Source organism: Hemicordylus capensis, chromosome 11 (genome assembly GCF_027244095.1).
Source record: "Hemicordylus capensis ecotype Gifberg chromosome 11, rHemCap1.1.pri, whole genome shotgun sequence".
Taxonomy (NCBI): domain Eukaryota; kingdom Metazoa; phylum Chordata; class Lepidosauria; order Squamata; family Cordylidae; genus Hemicordylus; species Hemicordylus capensis.
Genome location: NC_069667.1, coordinates 18,015,533 through 18,031,168, shown reverse-complemented (window position 1 = coordinate 18,031,168; position 15,636 = coordinate 18,015,533). Strand labels below are relative to the sequence as shown.

General features: G+C 48.1%; 1 protein-coding gene and 1 long non-coding RNA gene across 3 annotated transcripts in view; one reads left to right on the top strand and one right to left on the bottom strand.

Annotated features, from left to right (window-relative positions):
* The window catches only part of LOC128335662 (uncharacterized), a 59,020-nt gene extending 47,241 nt beyond the window's left edge, over positions 1–11,779 (bottom strand). Inside the window, exon 1 of the long non-coding RNA XR_008311671.1 lies at positions 11,475–11,779. This is a non-coding gene — a long non-coding RNA (uncharacterized LOC128335662). The remainder of the gene's footprint in view (positions 1–11,474) is intronic.
* GPC3 (glypican 3) overlaps positions 1–15,636 on the top strand; it is a 199,451-nt gene that overhangs the window by 170,314 nt on the left and 13,501 nt on the right. The window lies entirely within an intron of this gene.

Below are 15,636 nucleotides of genomic sequence, written 5' to 3'. Positions count from 1 at the left end.
TTTGCTTCCTGTTTTTATGCTGGAAAGCAGCAGTCTGCCACTTGCACATCTCCTAAAATAGCAGATGCATTCCGATCATGTGCGTATTATGCTACACAGATGGCGAATCATGTCTCCGGGATGAAATTACAGCATTTCCCCAGATTGCACAGTGCGATGACACAGCGTCCTCTGGAACGGCAAGGCTGTGTTCACTAATCTCTGGCCCAAGGTCATCCTATTGTCTTAATGGCTGCATGAGGACTTGAACTCGGGACCACCCGGCCAAAGGCTAGCTGCTTAGCCACTGCTACACCACATGGACTGGCTGATTTCAGTTGGGTCTTCAAGACCTGACCATACTGAGGTGTATAAAATTATGCATAGAGTAGAGAGAATGGACAGAGAGAACCCCCCCCCCCACAAGCATTAGAACCAAGGGTCAGCCCTTGAAACGTGACCGGGAAATTTTATGTAGGACCAACAAAAGGAAGAACTTTTTCACACAGTGCATAATTAATCTGTGGAACTCCCTACTACTGGATGTGGTGATGGCCACCAACTTGGATGGCTTTAAAAGGGGCTTTGACAAATTCATGGAGGATAGGTCTATCAATGGCTACTAGTCTGGTGGCTATAGGCCATCGCCAGCCTCAGAGATGAGATCCTTCCGAATACCAGTTGCAGGGGAGCAAAAACAGGAGAGGGGGAATGCCCTTAGCTCTTGCCTGTGGGCTTCCCAGAGGCACCTGGTGGGCCACTGTGGGAAACAGGATGCTGGACTAGAGAGGCCTTCGGCCTGATCCAGCAGGGCTGTTCTTACGGTTTTTATTCCCATATTGGTTGCGCTAGGGTACTGAGTTTTTAAAAATGAATTTTAAGACACGTATCCCCCATGTCTTGCCAAGGTGGCTTAAAACCAAAATCAAACAATAAAATATAAAGTAAATACAGTACACCAGAAAAATGTCTTTATTGCATTTATATCCCACTCTTCTTCCAAGGAGCCCAGAGCGTTATTGTTATGTTTTTCCTCACAACCACCCTGTGAGGTAGGTTAGGCTGAGAGATACATGACTGGCCCGGAGTCACCCAGTGAGTTTCATGGCTGAATGGGGATTTGAACTCGGGTCTCCCTAGTTCAACACTCTAACCACTACACCACACTGACTCAAATGGCCCACAGAATCCAGGAAAAACCACTGCCCAAAGCAGCCGCCTTACCTTCTGAGAAAGGGCATTCTGGAAATATCTGGGAGATTCGAGAATCTTTGTGCCACTGCCCAAAAGACTCTGCTTCTGCTGGATGCCTACTGAGGTTTAGACAACAAAGTCAGATGCCGCAGATCCTCAGAAGATGGTTGGATTTGGAGGGAATATATTAGAGAAGGGATGGGAGGAGTGCCGGTCTTGCAGTAGCAAGCATGAATTGCCTTCTTTGCTGAGCAGGGTCTGCCCTAGTTTGCACTTGAATGGGAGGCCACATGTGAGCACTGTAAGATATTCCCCTTTGGAGATGCAAAGTTGCATGCAGAAGGTTCCACATTTCCTCCCTGGCATCTCCAGATAGGGCTGTGAGAGACTCCTGCCTGAAACCTGGGAGAAGCCGCTGCCAGTCTGTGTAGCAGGGGCGTAACTATCATAGGGCAAGGGGAGACAGTTGTCTGGGGGCCCACTGCCTTGGGGGGCTCCCCAGAGGCAAGTCACATGACTGACTCTCCCAGCCACGCACTCGCCTGGGCTTCCTTCAGTTGTATTCATCTCCCGAAACTGATGTGAGTGTTAAGACCTGGAGCATGTCTTTCTCTAGTACCATTGAATGACTTGCATCGTCCACAGTTTACAAAACCTTTAAAAAAATAATTTAGGATGATGTTCTGTTGTGGCATTGTGTGTGTGTGTGTGTGTGTGTATACGCTTTTTGTTACCACTATTCAGCCTCATTTAAGATTTCTTTGCTTCATGAGCTGACCTTCAGTGGGGGTGGGGGGGCAGCATTTTAAAATCTCGTCTCTGGGCCCACTCCAATCTTGCTAAACCCCTGCTGTGTAGACAGTACTAAGCTAGATGGGCCAATGATCTGACTCGGTATAAGACAGCTTCCTCTGTTCCACTGTTTGGGTGTGTTTTTCCTCCCCTCACACCCGCCGTTAATTCTTCCGCCCTCCCTATGCAAGACCCAGTGAATCTCTTTTTGCTCCTTTGCTGCTTGACGTTTCTCGTAATCGGCACCCTGGAATGTCTTCCCGGTGTTACGTGCAAATTTGGAACGTATCAGATGGTCCAGTTTGAGCCAGCTGTGGCCAAAACACGAGTTAATTTCATTAAATTAGATGCAGAATGTTCTTACGGAGACCACTTCCAGATCTTCGGTCCTCTTGGCTGTATGCGTTTCCTGGATTACGTCTGCAGCTGGGTTTTGTGTGGTTAGAAGCTGGGGCGTGAGTGTGTGAAGAGTGGATGGAGAGGGTTGTGTCATGGCTTTGGTATGGTGAAACAATAAACTAGATTCATTTGTTCGGAAGGGACGGATAAGACAACCAGACGTAGACAACTCTGTCTGGCACACAGAGAGGTTTGTGGACACCTCCGATGACTATGCAATGTGCTGATTCTCAGTGTATACCAGTCAGTCTTGCTCTCAGGTGGAGCTCTTCCTCACCTGTTAGGAGCTGGGTTCAATCAGACCTCTGTCTAGCCATGGTCCAATATGAGAGAAGCCTTGGTGGATCAGGCCCAAGGCCCATCTAGTCCAGCATCCTGTTTCACACAGTGCCCCACTAGATGATGATGATGATGATGATTTACATTTTAAATCCCGCTCTTCCTCCAAGGAGCCCAGAGCAGTGTACTACATATTTTAGTTTCTCCTCACAACAATCCTGTGAAGTAGGCTAAGCTGAGAGAGAAGGGACTGGCCCAGAGTCACCCAGCTACTATCATGGCTGAATGGGGATTTGAACTCAGGTCTCCCCGGTCCTAGTCCAGCACTCTAACCACTACACCACGCTCGCTCTAACCACTACACCATGCAGTTGCATCTGAGAAGCCCCCTGGCAGGAGCTGAGGGCCTGCTGTTGCTCCCCTGCAATTGGTATTGAGAGGCATCCTGCCTCTGAGACTGGAGGTGGCCTATAGCCCTCAGACTAGTAGCCTTTGATAGACTGTCCTCCATGAATTTATCTAAACCCTTCTTAAAGTCATGCAGGCTGTTGGCTGTCACCATATCTTGTGGCAGAGAATTCCATAGCTGCACCTCTGTTTAGTTGCTGGGCTCTCCAGTGCTTCACCCCTCTTGGTTGGCAACCAGATTCTTCTGTCCCATCAGCAACCTTGACCCAAGGTTTTCTTTATCTTTTCTTGAACGGATCTGGTGCAGGATCAGGGCCTTTCAAAACAGGGGGTTACATCCTTGCAGAACGAGAGTCAAGCTGAGGCCGTTTGCCACAGGAAGCAGATCCTAGAACAAATCAATCCAGTATTTTCACTCGAGGCACAAATGACCAGGCTCAAACTATCCTACTTTGGACACATTATACGAAGACCCAGCTCCCTTGAGAAGTCCATCATGCTGGAAAAAGTTGAAGGAAAGAGAAGAAGAGGACGACCAGCAGCAAGGTGGATGGACTCGATGACAACAGCAATGAATGCCCCACCGAGAGACCTGAAAGGCCAAGTTGAAGACAGATCATCCTGGAGAGAATCTATCTAGGTGGTCACTAAGAGTCGACACCGACTTGATGGCACTTAATCAATCAAAGGGTAGATAACTGTCAAAGTACTATTACATGGGTGTCGGAAGCTCACCGGTAGATAAAAGTTCAACCACCCACACCACCATAGGGTCAATCCACCCACACCACTGGAAATTGGCGAGCTCACTGCCAGTATCGATTCTCCCCAGTCAGTGCTTCATTGCAGCCTGGCTGGGAGCTCCTTCCTGCCTCGTGAGGAAGCGCTGACTGGGGAGAATCGATACTGGCAGAATCGATGCTGACAGAATCGATGCTGGAACGAAGCGCTGACTGGGAGAAGTGATACCGGCAGAATCGGTTTTGGAACCAAGTGCTGACTAGGGAGAATCGAGAGCGAGGCTGAGCGGCCCCATTCCCGATACTGGCCATGTCTGACGTTGCCACAAGGGCATGGCCACTGAGAGGGGATTCTCAGCCTTTTTCTTGATGCTTCCCAGGCAGTGCTTCCGGCACTGACTGGCTGGGGATTTCTTTCTCTGACTTACAGGGAGCGAGGCAGTGAAGGAAGCCCCCAGCTAGCCAGCACCAGAACGGAGCATCAAATGGACAGGAAAGGGGCACACCTCATGCTCCCAGCTGACTGTTTTGTTTGCCAGCTTGATGCAGAAGGGGGCAAGGGATGCCCCAGGGGAGGAACAAGGGAGTGCCTTGGCAGCATCCCCGACCTTGGCAGCCTAGGGACACTTGTCCTCCCTTGCTCCATTGTCGCTATGCCCAGGATAGAAAACTCCAGCCCAGTTCTCAGAAGTTCTCCGGTCCAGGGTTTCCTACAGCTGGCGGCCTTAATATCACGAAGCAGGAAGTGAGGTCATGGGCCACACTCTCACGGCCTTGCAGTGGGTTCCGCCATTTTGTTTTGGCCCATCCCTTGTGCAGTTTGCACGCACCTCACCCACCACCCCCCAGGCTCGGAGGCTGCTCTCCCAGCTATTTTGGGACGGCTTGCCTCTCAAGGATGCTGAAAGGTGCTTCCTGTTCTAGGAGGTCAGCTTTTCAAACAGCTGTTCCCAAGTCTTGGTGGTTGCGGGTGTGTGTGTGTTTGCTTTTCCCGTCTCAGTTAGTCTTACCGCTCAAGTTATCCGGTGGGAGTTGGTAGTTATAATTGGAATATCACAATATCCTTTCCTCCCTTCCCCATTGGGGTCTAAGCTCCATCAGGTGCACACCTTCCATCTTTTTACTCTTTGCTTTCCCCCCTGTATGTTGGTGTCCTAGCCGCAGTGGATTGCATAGGAGAAGCTGTTTCTGCGCTCCTTAAATCACGCCACAACACGGTTGCTGGGCACTGCCTGTGCTCTTAAGTACTGTTTTCATTGTGCCTTTCATTATGGTTGTACACGGCTCTTCTGAGCCTCAAAGCAGCATATAAATTTTAATATAGATAAAATTCTTATACTAAAGACAGTAAATTTACTTTGGACAGAAATATTGCCTGCCACCGTTCAATGTTTCCAAGGCAGCCCTCTGAATTTTTTACTCCTCCATAAATTTCACTGCTTGGTGTTAATCTGAAATCTCTGGAGCTCAGGGTGTTACTGTTGGAATGAGATCTTGCTTTGGGTATCAGAGGGGTCTTTCAAAGGTTCCAGGGGGTGCAAAGCCGGCTTTGGGTCACAGAAAAGCAGGGTAGGGTAGAGGCAAAGGCTGCTTTAATTTATTAATAGGGACTGCAGCCGACACATCTGCTGCTTAATCTGGATTCTTTGGGGCATTGTGCTCACAGTGATGAAAAATAGCAAGTTTCTAGCCGTCATTGATTTGATCTCCCCCCACCCACCACCACCACACAGACCTGGATTATGTACTGTTGTAACAGCTAATTGACACATGGGAGATCCCAGAGCAAATGCTGTGCTTGCTGCATTCGTCCACCTTGTAAACCCATTTCCGTAAGGGCTTACAGACTGTGCACACTGAAAATAGGTGCTGGAAGGATGCAAGGAGAGGGGAGCTGGTCTTGTGGTAGCAAGCATGAATTGTCCTCTTTGCTAAGCAGGGCCCACCCTGGCTTGCATTTGAATGGGTGACTACATGTGAGCACTGTAAGATATTCCCCTTAGGGGACAGGGCTGTAGCTCAGTGGAAGAGCATCAAAATGCTTACATGCAGATGGTTCCAGGGTCAGTCCCTGGCAGAATCTTTGGGTAGGGCTGGGAGAGACCCCGCCTGAAACTTTGAAGAGCTGCTACCAGTCAGTGTAGACAATGCTTAGATAGATGGACCAATAGTTTGGCTTGGCATAAGGCAGCTTCCTGTGTTCCTAAGGCAAGGAAGCAGATAACCATCAGCAGGAGCTTTAGTGTCTTATGCAAATTTGGCCACTTTGCTGCTTACCCCAACTTCTAGATCATTTATGAACAAGTTAAAGAGCACTGGTCCCAGTACAGATCCCTGGGGAACCCCCTCCTCACTTCCCTGTGTTGTGAAAACTGTCCATTTATTCCTACCCTCTCTTTCCTGTCCTTCAACCAGTTACCAATCCACACATGAACCTGTCCCCTTATCTCATGACTGCTACATTTTCTCAAGAGCCTTTGGTGGGGAACTTTGTCAAAAGCTTTTTGGAAGTCCAAGTATACTGTGTCAACCAGATCACCTTTATCGACATGCCTGTGGACACTCCAAAAGGTTTCAACTCCAAAAGGCTAGTGAGGCAAGACTTGCCTTTGCAGAAGCCATGCTGGTTCTCCTTCAGCAAGGCATGTTCTTCTATATGTTTCACAATGTTGTCCTTAAGTATGCTTTCCATCAATTTACCAGGCACAGAAATTAAGCTAACCGACCTGTTGTTCCCCAGATCCCCGCTGGATCCCTTTTTAAAAATGTGAGTTCCTTCCTAGTGCTTTGGCACAGAGCCTGACTGTAGGGGCAAGTTACATAATTTTGCTAGGAGATCAGCAATTTCACATTTGAGTTCCTTCATCTTGGGTAGATGCCATCTGGCCCTGGCAATTGGTTAAGTCTTAGCTTTTCAAGACAGTCTAGAGCAGGGATTCTCAGTGTTGGGTCCCCAGATGTTATTGGACTTCAACTCCCATAATCTCCAGCCCCAGTGACCTTTGGTTGGGGATTACGGGAGTTGAAGTCCAATAACATCTGGGGACCCAACGTTGAGAATCCCTGGTTTAGAGCATCCTCTCTCATCACCGCACATTGGCCCGGTTCTTCAGCCTCCAAGCCCGAGAAGCTCAGTTCTGGAGTAGGTATATGGTCAGCACAGGCAACATGCTTTGACACGGGAGACTGCAAATCTCTCTTGGCACTAACAACTGTTACAGGTAGAGGCAGATCCAGCCACGGATCAGGTCAGTAGCCTCTTCTGTCCTGGGGGTGGGGGGCTCCAAATGATCAGAGCCCTGCCCCTTTCCTGCTGCTGCCCTGCCGATATTGGTCATCCTCACTGTTGGGGGTGAATGGAGTGTGAGCCGCCGAGCAGAACAGGTCTCCTCCCCCGCCCCCGGTGGCAGCAGTGGCAGCTGGTCGGCCTGTTGGCGGGCGTGCCTGCATAGTGAATATCGAGCTTCACATGCCTGTGACATCATGGGCATGTGACGCTCCTCACATCGCAAGAAGCACCAGGAGAGAAGAACCATGCAGAAGGTTCCGAGTTCCCTCCCTGGCAGCATCTCCCAGATAGGGCTGAGAAAGGCTCCTGCCTGCAACCTTGGAGAAGCCGCTGCCAGTCTGTGTGGACAGTACTGCGCTAGATGGACCAATGGCCTGACTCAGTATATGGCAGCTTCCTATGTTCCTAAGGAAATTTCTATATCAGGCGGCATAGAAATACAATAAATAAGGTCCAATGCTTCTTGAATGCTAAAAGTGCACAAATGAGTCTCCCTTTAAGACACTCCAAGCTCCCCACGTCCCTTATTATAGAAGTTTTGATCTGGCAACCCTCCTGGGGGCGAATAAGCACAGCTGGTCAGGTCTCAGCCAGGCCCAGGTGCTGTGTAGAAGATCATAATAATGAGGAGGATAAAAAACCCCGTGTGTTTGGTTTCCAGATAGGAACTCCCTGACTATACATAATGAAATGCAGTTTTTCCTCCCAGAGGAGAAGATTGACTTCAGCTTTCCTGGTTGCGTTTCCTTCCATAACTTGACATCTCCGTTCGCAGGTCCCTGGCCTTGCAAGCTGTATTGTTCCTTCTCTCAGAGGGTTAGGATTGCGAGAGAAACCTGTCCAGCTCTTGTTGAAGGCTTAGGCAAAGTTAATGGCTGTGATGCTGGGACCATGCTGTGCAAAAATGAGGGGGTAGAATCCTGAGGTGGTGGAAGTGCTTGCAGATGGTGAATTGCATTTTTAAATACTGGTCATTTTTGGCACGTGCGGTGCCAGGGTTGGAGTGTTGGGCTAGGACTGGGGAGACCCGAGTTCAAATCCTCATTCAGCCATGAAACTCCCTGAGTGACTCTGGGCCAGTCACGTATCTCTCTGTCTAACCTACCTCACAGGGTTGTTGTGAGGATAAACATAACCATATACACTGCTCTGAGCTCCTTGGAGGAAGAGCAGGATTTAAATGTAAACATAAATAAAATGTGTTTTTAAAAAATATAGCTCCTTGCAAGAAGAAAATGAGCATGTTGGGGAGACAGGGACAACTCCAGCGTGGTATAGGGGCTAGAGTGCAGGACTAGGACCCGGGAGACCCGAGTTCAAATCCCCATTCAGCCATGAGACTAGCTGGGTGACTCTGGGCCAGTCACTTCTCTCTCAGCCTAACCTACTTCACAGAGTTGTTGTGAGAAGAAACCTAAGTATGTAGTACACTCTCTGGGCTCCTTGGAGGAAGAGCGGGATATAAAATGTAAAAAAACACCAAAAAACGCTAGAACAACTAATTTCGGGGAGCAAAGGGCTGGCAAAAAACGTTATGGGTGGGGCAAGGATTTTCCTATTCATTGAATATTTGTAGAGGTAAGGTAATGAATGGTGCTAGTTTTTTTTAGCTTGTTACTGGAGCTTGCTTGACATTTTCAAATGTATTCAGAAGATACGCCAGATTCTTAGAAAATACTGCCTTCTCAGATTAGGCGAAATCTCCTAGCCTGCTTTCCAGGCTAGTTTTTTCTTCCTAACTACCACATGGCAGGAAAGACTGGGGTGGGGAGATAGGTGAGTACCAAGTCAGCTGAAATCTGGGAGATGACCCTGCACCCATGGTCTCAGACAGCCCAGTTCCTGGCCTGGAAGGAAGTGAAAGGGTTAGCCTGGCTCCTGGGAGGCTGGCGGCGTCTCCTGGCTCCTGGGAGGCTGGCGGCGTCTCCTGGCTCCTGGGAGGCTGGCGGCGTCTCCTGGCTCCTGGGAGGCTGGCGGCGTCTCCTGGCTACCTGGCTGCACTGGCTTCTGCTGCTTGTTCTGGCGTAGAGGAGTGAGTGAATGAGGCTTCTTCAAACAGGGGTATTTAAAACAATTGATTCAAGCTATAGGACCATAATATAACTGTTATTATCTGACACTTTGGCGGATGGGGGAGTGAAAGGGGAAGCAGGAAATATTTTTGAGGGAGGGTCTGCGACCCTTTGCCACCCCTTGGAGTCATCGCAGGGAGGAGGGAGCACATTTCTCCCTGGTGTGCTAGATTTTTGTGTGTGTGTGTGCGCGCGCGCAACGTAGAGAAGCATTCCAAAATTGCAGCTGCCACCTGCAATCTGGAATGGTCCTAAGGCATACTGAAGGTACATCAGTTCAGCAACGCTGCTGAAGCCAAACAGGTTTGGACTGGTTCCTGCTTGGATGAGAGGTTTCCTGGAACCCAGGGTGTGCTGTCATAGAAGAAGGGTAACCAGATATAAATAAATAAGTTGACCACTTCATGCTGCTGTTTATGTAGACGTCTTCGTTCCAGTTGGATTTTGGCCAGTACCACGTTATGATTATTTACATCAAGAGTCCTCAACATTGGATCCCCAGATGGTGTTGGACTACAACACCCATCATCTGGGGATGATGGGAGTTGTAGTCCAGCACCATTTGGGGACTCAAGGCTGGGAACCCTGCAGTGTATATAACGCCACTTGATAGGCCTGATGTTGTACAAAGAATTAGGAAACCATGCTGCTGTCTGATCCCAGAATGTTTACATCTGGCTACTTTTATCTTTGATCATTGCAGCCTCTGCATTTCTTACTTGCATCTTTGCGGATAAGGACCTGCAGAATGAGTCCTTTTAATCTCCCGCAACCAGGAGTCTAGCCCGAGACAAATGGTAACCCCCGGATCCCCTCCATCTGTGGAACTTCAGGACACCTTATTTATTTATCTGTTGTGCATATTTATGACTTTATTTTATTTTATTTTATTTTATTTTATTTATTTAGATAGATGGATGGATAGATAGATAGATAGATAGATATCCCATGGTTCTTCCAAGGCGCCTAGAGAGGCTCCTTGGTTTTATTTTTATTTATTATATTTATTCGATTTATATACTGCCCTTCCAAAAATGGCTCAGGGTGGTTTACAACAGAATAAAAACAATTAAAACCAGTTGACAATTAAAAACTATAAAAACAGAATAAAACCAGTTAAACATCCAAACAGTTGCAAACCCTGGAAAACCAGGGCAAACATTTAAAACAATTTAAAACAGTGTACAACAATGTAAAAACCCTGGAAGGCCAGGCCAAACAGATTGGTTTTAAGGGCTCTCCTGAAAGACAATAATGAACTCAGATTACGGATTTCTGCCAGGAGTTTATTCCACAGCCCAGGTGCAGCTACAGAGAAGGCCTGCCTCTGAGTCGCCACCAGATGTGCTGGTGGTAACTGGAGACGGACCTCCTCAGTTGACCTTAATGTGTGGTGGGGATCATACAGAAGAAGGTAAGATAAGAGAGCTTTGTTGAAAAGTTATGTTTACAACAACAAAAAATATTTATATACCGCTTTTCAACAAAGGTTTCCAACGTGGTTTGCACAGAGAAATAATACATACATCAATAAATGTTTATCCTAATAAACATTATCTTTATGTTTATCACATGGTTCTGTTTATCCTCACAACAACCCTGTGGGGGAGGTTAGGCTGAGAGATATGTGACTAGACCAGAGTCACTCAGTTTCATGGCTGAATGGGGATTTGAACTCGGGTCTCCGCAGTCCTAGTCCAACGCCTGTGTGGTGTAGTGGTTAGAGTGCTGGACTAGGACCAGGGAGACCCGAGTTCAAATCCCCATTCAGCCATGAGACTTGCTGGGTGACTCTGGGCCAGTCACTTCCCTCTCAGCCTAACCTACTTCACAGGGTTGTTGTGAAAAGAAACTCAAGTATGTAGTACACCGCTCTGGGTTTCTTGGAGGAAGAGGAGGATATACAATGTAAATAATAATAATAATAATAATAATAATAATAATAATAATAAATAAATCACACTGGCTTTCTTTTTGTGCCCTCGGTATGCATGATTTATCCCTGTCCCACAAGACAACAAAACTGTGCTATGTGCAGATCTGTACAAATCTGTTTTATCTTATAGAAGCGCTTTAACTTGAAGAATAACTGAATTGCCCGGTGCCCCAGATGGTTGTAGGGCTACGTGCCCTTCCATTCAGTCCTGACCTCGCCATCTTTGAAATGCCTAGCTTAATAATAATAAATAATAATAAGCTTTATTTGTTCGCCACCCCATAACAAGTTGTTCTCTGGGCTGCACGCAGCACATTAAAACACAAAATAAAAACAAACTCATTAAATCATAACAGACCAGAACCGGTCGGCAGAGGGTCTCTTACCCCTGGGCTTCCGGGCCAATGTCCAGGGCCCACACAGCTCCGGGGGCCCCCCAAATCCTCTTTAATATGTCCCGGGTGGTGTGGTCCCCCAGCTGAGCATGATGATGCTTAATTTCCAGGGGGCTGAGGGAGATCCAACGGCCGCTAGGTCCAGGCTCCAAAATTACCTAGATGCACCTCTGCCCGTCTGGATGGGTGGAGAATACAAAATACCATACAAAGCCATTTAAAAACTCTCTTTTCAAATCGGGTTTTTTAAAAAAATAAAATTTTAAAAGCTTCCGGAGAATTCTTCTGCACGGGCCCGTGTTCTTGTGCAAATCCCCATTTGTGTCTGTTGGACCTGCTTCCATGGAAACTTCCTGGCAAAGATGTTCTCCTTCGTTCTAAGGTTGCCATCAGAGACATTTTGCGTTGCAAGGCACTTTGCCAAACCCCTCAGTATGCTGCTTCAGTGTTCATCATTGTAAGACCCAGGGGTAACCCCACATCCACCCTAAGTATGGCTGCCTGGGAGGAGAGCTGGTCTTGGGGTAGCAAGCATGACTTCTCCCCTTAGCTAAGCAGGGTCTGCCCTGGTTGCATATGAATGGGAGACTAGAAGTGTGAGCACTGTCAGAGATTCCCCTCAGCCGATGGAGCCACTCTGGGAAGAGCATCAGAAGGTTCCAAGTTCCCTCCCTGGCAGCATCTCCAAAATAGGGCTGAGTGAGATTCTTGCCTGCAACCTTGGAGAAGCCGCTGCCAGTCTGGGTAGACAATACTGAGCGAGATGGACCAATGGTCTGACTCAGTATATGGCAGCTTCCTATGTTCCTGTTCTCACCATACAGGGCTGCATTTTGCCCATCACAGTTCAGGGGCTGCTTTCAAGGAAACTGAGCCCTCTTGAGCCCCAATGCCATCTTGGAAGGCATGCATAGGGTGCTGAGAAACATGACCCTTCCTAGCAATTTCCCCACAGAGCTCTTGCGAGAGGGCTCCGTCTCTCTTGGGGAGGAGAGCTGGTCTTGTAGCAGCAAGCATGACTTGTCCTCTTAGCTAAGCAGGGTCTGCCCTGGTTGCATATGAATGGGAGACTTGATGTGTGAGCACTGGACGATATTCCTCTCAAGGGATGGAGCCGCTCTGGGAAGAGTCTCTAGGTTCAAAGTTCTCTCCCTGGCTTCTCCAAGATAGGGCTGAGAGAGATTCCTGCCTGCAGCCTTGGAGAAGCCGCTGCCAGTCTGTGTAGACAGTAGTGAGCTATATGGACCAATGGTCTGACTCAGGATATGGCAGTTTCCTATGTGCCTCTTCATGGGCCCTCCCAGCACTGAGAAATGTGTGGAGGTCAGCACACTGGGAAATGGCTCTCACACTTAAGCTCAACCCCCCCACCCCCCCGCTTGAAAAATAGTGGAGAATATTGCTGCTTGATAAACGAGAAGTGCAAAATGAATTTTCATACGAGGGGAGGGTCCGTTTCTGAAGCAGCCTGGGCTCTCTTGCAACTGTTGCAGGATCCTGTCTCATTGCCATCTCTCCCGCTCCTCACACATTAACATACATAAATGAGCGTTTTGCGAATGTCAGTCTTTTATGCTGCTGGAGTCCGGGGAGAGAGTTTAAAAGGGAGGAGACGGAATGTAAACAGAATGGAATTCTGAAGCAAAACCATTGCTATGACAGGATTGAACCGCTTGGGCTTCTCCTCTGAAAAGTGTTTCTTTTCATCCCCCTAATAAGTCTATTACTTGCAGCGGTGCCTGTTGGAGGCCCTTTTCACGCAGAGCCGAAGGCCCGAGCATGCTTTGCATTTCGGGGCTTTGTCTGGGCATCGGGAGAAACCAAAGTTATTTCTGCTTTAAAATAACAGGCGCAAAGGAACAGCTAAGCTCTTTTTGATTCAGAGTCCCATACATTATTTTACGGGACAAAGTTTGTGTTGGCTACATCACAAGGGCATTCACAGGCCCCGGAGAGAAGGAATTTAGGTAAGAATGAAGGCCGAGATTGTACCGTAGCATAAAGCCTTCTTTTCCGAAGGCCATTAAGGAATGCCAAAGTGTGAGCCCTTCTGAATAGTGACCTTAAAAAATTAGCAAGGCTAATTTCGGTAACTCAAGCTGACGAGTTTACAAATCTAACTCGGGACAACGTTCCCATAATTACAATCTCAATGTCTGCTTCGGTTAAGGTGAGCCTTCTTTTTAAAAAAGAAGATATTAAAGGAGTTGGATGTACTCTAATGCAACAGCTCAACTACCTACCTAAAAAAAAAAAGATTAGTGCACTTAAGGTCAGCTGTATAAAAAATCTAGCCGGTAACTCCTGTTCTGTTGCATGGTGCGTAGGTGTTGGAAACGCCAGACACAAAGACCTTTGCCGCGTTAAAACATTCTGATTGCTGACTGATTTATTTAAATTCAGGCACACGCACAGGTCTTGAATGCCCTCCAAATTCTTAGGTTGCAGTGTTTGGATGTGTTCGAAATGGTGTTTCTTTGCAAACACCTTGTGCTGATGTATTTCCCGGGGAGTTTGAACTGTTAAAAATTGAAGTTCCATTCCGGTTCAAGTAGATTTGTCTTTTTTAGGTTCAGGCAAACAACAAACAAGTACTTCGTTTTGTCGATTTCAAAGTAGTTTTAAACAAGTAGACCGAACTGGTTTAGATGCATTTCTTGCGGAATAAAATCACACTTTTTTCTTTCCTTACAATGGCTCTCTATCAAGTGAATGTAGCAATAGCTGTTAAGCTTGGGAATAGACATTTATATATATTATTTTTAATGGTTTGTTTTTGAATCTTTTGCAGAGCTTTATGGGTCTTCCAATGACCACTGGCTAGAATGCCAGAACATAAGAACAGCCCTGCTGGATCAGGCCCAAGAAGGCCCATCCAGTCCAGCATCCTGTTTCCCACAGTGGCCCACCAGATGCCTCTGGGAAGCCCACAGGCAAGAAATGAAGGCATGACTTCTCTCCTGCTGTTGCTCCCCTGCAACTGATATTTGCAGGTATCCCGCCTCTGCAGCTGGAGATGGCCCTATAGCCACCAGACTAGTAGCCACTGATAGACCTGTCCTCCATGAATTTGTCGAAGCCCCTTTTAAAGCCATCCGAGCTGGTGGCCATCACCACACCCCATGGCAGAGAATTCCATTGATTAGACCCAGTCCTTTGAGGAGGCTGGAATGGGCATCCACAGTGGGGGCTTCAGGGTTAAGCACAGGGGCAGGCCGGTCCGTTCACGAAGCAAGGTTGGGCAGTTGCTTCTGGAGACAAGAGGACTGGAGCTTCATTAGGACAGCAAGATGACCCTTTCCCACCCCACTGGAGCAGGAAAAGCAGAAAGTTCCAAGTTCCCTCCCTGGCAGCATCTCCAAGGTAGGGTTGAGAGAGATTCCTGCCTGCAACCTTGGAGAAGCCGCTGCCAGTCTGGGATGACAATGCTGAGCTAGATGGATCAAAGGTCTGACTCAGTATATGGCAGCTGCCTATGTCGCCCTGCCACCTTCCCTCCTCCCTGCCCCACAGAGCCGCATCCACAGCTTGCAAGGGTGGGTTTTAAAAGGGGTCTGACCCCCACCAGGGTGGTAAGGCAGCATTGGGTGGCTTGCCTCAGGCACCACAGGATCTCCCCCCCCACACACACACCCCTGCCTGGTGCTGGGTTCTGAGCAGCAGCCTTAGGGTGCCTTGCACAGATTTTGCCCTGCTTTAAAGCATTTGGCTAGCTTCAGATTCTTCTCCGTTTTCCAGATAATTGCTGGTGGTGGGCTGCATTACCTGCGGAACGGAAATAGGAACACAGGAAGCTGCCTTATACTGAGTCCAGCCATTGGTCCACCTAGCTCAGTATTGTCGACACAGGCTGGCAGCAGCTCTCCAAGGTTTCAGCCAGGAGTCTCTCTCAGCCCTACCTGGAGATGCTGCCAGGGATTGAAGCGGAGACCTTTAAAGTTGTGCTGTCTTGCCCTCAGGGGAACATCTTACATCAAACAGTGCTCACAAGTTGTCTCCCATCCAAATGCAAACCAGGGTGGACCTTGCTTAGCAAAGGGGACAATTCATGCTTGCTTCTACAAGACCAGCATTCCCCGGGCTACGCGTGGACAGTGGCACTTGTCTGTAGAGTTGTTCACGCTTGCAAAGACAGGAGTGCTGTCTGCAGAGT